The following is a 7,559-nucleotide window of genomic DNA, read 5'->3' on the forward strand; positions in this document are numbered from 1 at the left end:
TTCACAAAAGCCACTTAACATATTTGTTTGTCATTTAAGTTATGACTTTGAAAACAAAAGAAGACAAGGCCTTTCACAGTGACAGACAGGCTTACATAAATTGCTGCACAAACGAAATTCAAAATAACTCCAGTTCACATGGAAAACGTTATTCTTTTATTGCCACTCTGTCATAACACTCTCTGGTAATTTAAAAAACATCCACAGTAACTAATAAGTATGATGCAAAGGTTTCCATACCTCTTCTCCTGTGTATCCTTTTGGTAAATCAAAGAAACTGCAGGCGCCAGGGCTCTCTATTAAGGATGGGCTGAATTCTTCCTTTTGCTTCAAAGCCCTTATTTTGTTGTTGTTCAGTCGCCAAGTCATGTCTGACTCTTTGCAAACCCACGGACTGCAGCACACCAGGCTTCCCTGTCCCTCACCATCTCCCGGACTTTGCCCAAGTTCATGTCCATTGAATTGGTGATGCCATTCAACCATCGCATCCTCTGTCACCCTCTTCTCCTTCTGCCTTCAATCTTTCCCAGCATCAGGGTTTTTTTTCCAGTGGGTCTGCTGTTCGCATCAGGTGGGAGTATCGGAGCTTCAGCTTCAGCATCAGTCCTTCCAATGAGTATTCAGGGTTGATTTCCTTCAAGACTAACTGGTTTGATCTCCTTGCTGTCCAAGGTCTCTCAAGAGTCTTCTCTAGCACCACAGTTCAAAAGCATCAATTCTTCGGCGCTCTGCCTTCTTTATGGTCCAGCTTTCGCATCCGTACATGACTACTGAAAAGACCATAGCCTTGACTAGACGGATCTTTGTCAGCAAAGTGATGTCTTTGCTTTTTAACACACTGTCTTGGTTTGCCGTAGCTTTCCTGCCAGGAAGCGATTGTCTTCTAATTTCTTGACATGTAGATCTGGAAAAGAGCCAAGAGGCACGGGTTAGGAGCACGTGAAGGACGTGGGGTTTGTTCATCTGCTTCTTTCTATCATATCCTTCTGCGACAGTTTCAGTTCAGTTACTCAAGAGTATTACAGTTTTTTAAAAAGAAGACTCCTGCAGCACAGGTACCACCAGTGACCGAGTGAACACAAGGTCAGTAGGTGTGTGTGGTGGGCAGGCATCCCAGGGGCTGCTGGTGTGAGCTGTGGTCTCAGAAAGACCTGTTTTCCATCTCCACTCTTTTTCTTACCTATAGCGCTTGGTACCTTCATCTCTAAAATGGAGATAATCACTCCCACCTCAAAGAACTGTTTTCAGGGTTAAATGCAATTCCCAGTAGTAGCATCTGACAATACGTATTCCATAAGAATTGTTGTATACTCACTTTGAGCCAGCCTACATATTTTATGCTAAAAACGAAGCATTGCTAGAATGCTAGAATGAATCAAGGAAAAACACTGTTCTCAAGAGTGAAATGGTTGTGTGATATAATTTTAAAAATAGTGAAGTTTCTTACTTTCTATAACATACAGCAACAGAACATTCTTCAGTTCAGTTCAGTTGCTCAGTCGTGTCAGACTCTTTGTGACCCCATGAATAGAACATTCTTAGATTGTGGTAAACCTGTTTAATAACAAATAAGAACCATTTAGAATTATCATAGCAGGAGATCCTGGAAAGGGATCCTGGAAAAGTCCTTGATTTCAATTCTAGTTTTATCCCTTGAGCAAACTTCTTTAACTTTGATCTTTGGCTTCCTTGTTTGTTAAATAAACTCCTGGAAGGGGTGTAGTGAGGATAAGATATTAAAAAAAAATATGTCTGTCCATCTGTCCAGGATAATATATTAAAGATATATACATGTCCATCTACCTATAGAGAGAGCACACAATAAACTATAGAGCATAGTGATTAATATGTTCATACTTTTTTTACTGCAAGTAGGATTTTTAAATCATTTTAAGTGCTAAAATCTGATATATGTAAATACTCTCTTTGCAAAACTATTTGCATAATTGCCTACAATTCTTCTGCCATTTGTATAACTAAAGCTTAACGTGAGGGGAGTTGTGATCGTGATGGCCACATGGGGTGGAGGGCAAGTTCTATTTCCTGACCTGAGTTGCAATAACAAGGGGGTGTCTGCCTTATAATTACTGATGAAGCTATATATTTGTTTTGTGTGGATTTGGGGATCTGTATTGTATTATACAATAAAATTTCTTTAAATAAAAACTCACTCAATATAATAGCCAAGACATGGAAGCAACCTAAGGGTCCATCAACAGAAGAATAGGTGAAGATGTGGCATATAGATACAGATATGTATTCAATGAAATATTACTCAACCATAAAAAAGAATGAAGGCCATTTGCACCAACATGATGGACATAAAGGTTTTTCTACTAAGTGAAGTAAGTCAGACAGAGAAAGACAAATATCATATGGCATTGTTTATTTGTGGAATCTAAAAAGATGACAGAAATAAATGTATTTACAAAACAGAAACATATTCACAGGCATAGAAAACAATCTTCTGTTACCAAAGGGGAGAGAGGGAGAGCTAAATTAGGCGTTTGGGATTAACAGATACACAGCTGTACACAAAATGGACAAAAGGACATGCTACGTATGACAGGGAACTATAGTCAATGTCTTGTAATAGCCTATGATGGAAAAGAATATGAGAAAGAACATCCACATATATGCGTTGTTGTTTAGTTGCTAAGTCGTGTCCGACTCTTTTGTGACGCCATGGACTGTAGCCCGCCAGGCTCCTCTGTCCATGGGATTCTCCAGACAAGAGTACTGGAGCAGCTTGCCATTTCCTACTCCAGGAGATCTTCCTGACCCAGGGATCAAACTTGTATCCTTCGTCTCCTGCTTTGGCAGGAGGATTCTTTACCACTGAGCCACTATATATATATATATATATATATATATATATATATATATGCATGTGTTCAGTTCAGTTCAGTCGCTCAGTCATGTCTGACTCTTTGCGACCCTATGAATCACAGCATGCCAGGCCTCCCTGTCCATCACTAACTCCTGGAGTTCACTCAAACTCATGTCCATCGAGTCTTGATGCCATCCAGCCATCTCATCCTCTGTTGTCCCCTTCTCCTCCTGCCCCCAATCCCTCCCAGCATCAAAGTCTTTTCCAATGAGTCAACTCTTCACATGAGGTGGCCATAGAACTGGAGTTTCAGCTTTAGCATCATTCCTTCCAAAGAAATCCCAGGGTTGATCTCCTTCAGAATGGACTGGTTGGATCTCCTTGCAGTCCAAGGGACTCTCAGGAGTCTTCTCCAACACCACAGTTCAAAAGCATCAATTCTTCGGTGCTCAGCCTTCTTCACAGTCCAACTCTCACATCCATACATGACCACTGGAAAAACCACAGCCTTGACTAGACGAACCTGTGTTGGCAAAGTAATGTCTCTGCTTTTGAATATGCTATCTAGGTTGGTCATAACTTTCCTTCCAAGGAGTAAGCGTCTCTTAATTTCATGGCTGCAGTCACCATCTGCAGTGATTTTGGAGCCCAAAAAATAAAGTCTGCCACTGTTTCCACTGTTTCCCCATCTATTTCCCATGAAGTGATGGGACCGGATGCCATGATCTTATATATATAAATTACTTTGCTGAACCTGAACACAACACAACCCTGAAACCAACACAACATTGTAAATCAATATACTGCAATTAAAAAAAATTTTTTTTAAGGAATTCCCTGGCAGTCCAGTGGTTAGGACTCCATGCTCTTACTGCTGAGGGCCCAGATTCGATCCCTGATTGGGGAACTAGGATCCCACAAACTGCACCAGGCAAAGAAAAAAAATTTTAATACTCAGTTCAGGTACTATATGAACTACTACAAAGGTAAAATCTTAGAACTGGTTTAGCTTTTATTTATGTCCTAAAAACGTAAAATAAATGAGGAATCTTGATTCCTGCCTTTCTATTGGGTCCTTCCATCAATACCCAAAATTGCTATCTGAGTTTTCCACTTTCATGTGGAACCCCAAGAACTGTGAATATAAAGTGAATTCATGTTATCCTAGACAGTAACAGAGTTTACATAATCCTTGTTGTTAAGTGTGAAGTGTTAGTCGCTCAGTCATAACCAACTCTTTGTGACCCCATGGACTGAAGCCTGCCAGGCTCCTCAGTCCATGGAATTCTCTATGCAAGAATACTGGAGTGTGTAACCGTCCCCTTCTACAGGGGATCTTCCCCACCCAGGGATTGAACCCAGGTCTCCTGCATTGCAGGCAGATTCTTTACCATCTGAGCCACCAGTGAAGCCCTCTAATGTTGTTAATTCAGAAAGATAAATCAAGTTGTAATGGGGCCTGTGAGTTCAGTTGCGGTAAGCATGGTAGTGCCCAACCGAAGAATAAAAAGAGAAGCCAGTTAAAAAGAGATCTGTTGATGACTAAGTTAAAGGTGAGTTGACTTTTGTATGTCTTATGCTTAGTCACTTCAGTCATGTCCGACTCTCTGTGACCCCATGGGCTCTCTGAGCCCACCAGGCTCCTCCATCCACGGGATTCTCCATGTCTAGTAAAAGAATAAAATGTTGCCTTAGCCATAATACCAGATAAGTTACTATGACCTCTAATGAAAACATGAAAGTTGCAATCGTTCTGTTACTGAGTAACTAGGTAACTAGGTGTCTCTGGGACATTTACTGGCGAGGTCTCAAGTTAAGGAATAGGGTGGTATCTTATGACCAAAGCTTCATGAGGCATCAGAAGCAGAAAACCTGGCGAGAACCAAGGAAAACCTGATCTCCCTCCCTGGCCCCCTGGACTCTAGCTGTCTCCTCTGCAGACCACCTCCCTCTCCTTAATGAGCAGCTCACACGCCCCCTGAAGGGCTGCCCTACTTCAAGATCTCATGGGACCATCCTCTGATGCTCCAATTCCGAATAACTGTGAGCAAAAGAGACCACAGGAGTGGAAGGTCCTCTGCTAAGGAGTTGTAGAGCTGAGAGGAAATGACTTCCTTTAATTCCACACAGATAACATCTATTTCTGTTTTATTGACTATGCCAAAGCCTTTGACTGTGTGGATCACAATAAACTGTGGAAAATTCTGAAAGATGGGAATACCAGACCACTTGACCTGTCTCTTGAGAAACCTATATGCAGGTCAGGAAGCAACAGTTAGAACTGGACATGGAACAACAGACTGGTTCCAGATAGGAAAAGGAGTACGTCAAGGCTGTATATTGTCACCCTGCTTATTTAACTTATATGCAGAGTACATCATGAGAAACGCTGGGCTGGAAGAAGCACAAGCTGGAATCAAGATTGCCAGGAGAAATATCAGTAACCTCAGATATGCAGATGACACCACCCTTATAGCAGAAAGTGAAGAGGAACTAAAAAGCCTTTTGATGAAAGTGAAAGAAGAGAGTGAAAAAGTTGCCTTAAAGCTCCACATTCAGAAAACAAAGATTATGGCATCCGGTCCCATCACTTCATGGGAAATAGATGGGGAAACAGTGTCAGACTTTATTTTTTTGGGCTCCAAAATCACTGCAGATGGTGACTGCAGCCATGAAATTAAGAGACGTTTACTCCTTGGAAGGAAAGTTATGACCAACCTAGATAGTATATTGAAAAGCAGAGACATTACTTTGCCAACAAAGGTCCGTCTAGTCAAGCTATGGCTTTTCCAGTGGTCATGTATGGATGTGAGAGTTGGACTGTGAAGAAAGCTGAGCACCGAAGAATTGATGCTTTTGAACTGTGGTGTTGGAGAAGACTCTTGAGAGTCCCTTGGACTGCAAGGAGATCCAATCAGTCCATTCTAAAGGAGATCAGTCCTGGGTGTTCATTGGAAGGACTGATGCTAAAGCTGAAGCTCCAATCCTTTGGCCACCAGATTCGAAGAGCTGACTCATTGGAAAAGACCCTGATGCCAGGAGGGATTGGGGGCAGGAGAAGGGGATGACAGATGGCTGGATGGCATCACCAAGTTGATGGACATGAGTTTGGGTGGACTCTGTGAGTGGGTGATGGACAGGGAGGCCTGGCGTGCTGTGATTCATGGAGTCACAAAGAGTCAGACATGACTGAACTGAACTGAACCACACAACCACTAACACAGGTCTTCTATTCATTCCACCAACACGGAACTGCCATGAGTCAGAATGCACTGGGGATTCAGAGATAAATAACACCCAGTCCTTATGCTTGAGGAGGTCAGACTTCAGATAGTGAAACAGACCATCGAAAGACATTCTTAAAAGAGGATAAAACAAAGGAATCATAAAGTCTTTCAAGATCTTAGAGGAGGTGATGACTAATTTCACATAGGAGACTGTGGTAGAATAATCGTGAAGAATGAGTATTAAAACTCACTCACACTACAGCAAAACATATGGGAATTAATGTTCATCAGAACTGGAAATATCTCTTCAATGAAGGACAATGTGGATTAAATCTTGACAGATCCAAGAGGTGAGCTTTGTGGTATCTTAAACTGATAAGGATCTAAGGCAAATCAGGGAGAAAATGAGGGCTGCTCCCAGTGAAGATGATAAAGCTTCTGAGCAAGTAATGATCAGATGAGAAAACCAAAAGCATCAAACATCACTGATCTACACACAGTTTAGAACCAGTTGGACCAGCAAGATCAGCAAGCTGGGTAGTGGCAAGTGGGGGCAGGGCTGTGGGGCTGTGGGCTCTGGCGTGGGCATCCATCCTTGAGAGAACTCAGCGGTGCTTATCAAGTCTGATTAATTCTCTGCGTCCAGAGCTGGGGGAGGGGACAAAGTGAAGAGGTCAACTCGGAAGCATTCGTATGTTTGACTTTGATTTTTTTTTTTATCTGGCTGTGACTTCACTGCAGGGCACGGGCTTCCTCTAGTTGCGGTGAGTGGGGGCTAGCCTCCTTGCAGTGCACGGGCTGTTCATTGCACTGAGTGGCTTCTCTCGTTGCAGATCACAGGCTCTAGGGTGGGCGGGCTTCTGTAGTTGCGGCTAGTGGGTCCTACAGCACAAGCTCCGCAGTTGCGCCTCTGGACCCAACGGCACAGGCTCAGTAGTTGTGGCACACGGGCTTAGCTGCTCCTCGGCACGTGGGATCGTCCCGGACCAAGGGTCGAACCCTTGTCTCCTGCATTGGCAGGTGGATTCTTATCCACCTGGCTTTGATTCTAAAGACAACAGAGAACCAAGCGAAGATTCTAAGCAGGCCAGTGACATGGCTGGAACAAAACTGATGGCGTGTGGGGTTAAAATCAGAACTGGGGAGTGCCTGCTTCAGCAGCACATATACTGATATTGGAACAATATAAAGATTAGCATGACCCCGGCGCAAGGATGACACGCAAATTCATAAAGCGTTCTCTATGTTTGATGAAAGTTAGTCACTTAGTCGTGTCTGACTCTTTGTGACGCCATGGACTGTTAGCCCACCAGGGTCCTCTGTCCGTGGAATCCTCCAGGCAAGAACACTGGAGTGGGCTGCATTTTACATACAGCTGACTCTCCCTGCTGTGCAGTAGAAACGAACACAGTGCTGTAGAGCAGCAATACTCCGATAACATTTTTAAAAAAGAATTCCAACTCCAGCCGCAGCTGTCAAAAAATAAATATATAGGGCTTCCC

General features: G+C 43.0%; 1 non-coding gene across 1 annotated transcript; it reads left to right on the plus strand.

Annotated features, from left to right (window-relative positions):
- Positions 1–7,202: 7,202 nt before the first annotated feature.
- Positions 7,203–7,306, plus strand: LOC147343840 (U6 spliceosomal RNA). Its single transcript, XR_015156540.1, has one exon. It is a non-coding gene; the product is annotated as a U6 spliceosomal RNA (small nuclear RNA).
- Positions 7,307–7,559: the final 253 nt, after the last annotated feature.

Source organism: Bos grunniens, chromosome 27, assembly GCF_055505025.1.
Source record: "Bos grunniens cultivar Pamir isolate PY7600 chromosome 27, Bosgru_T2T1.0, whole genome shotgun sequence".
NCBI lineage: Eukaryota > Metazoa > Chordata > Mammalia > Artiodactyla > Bovidae > Bos > Bos grunniens.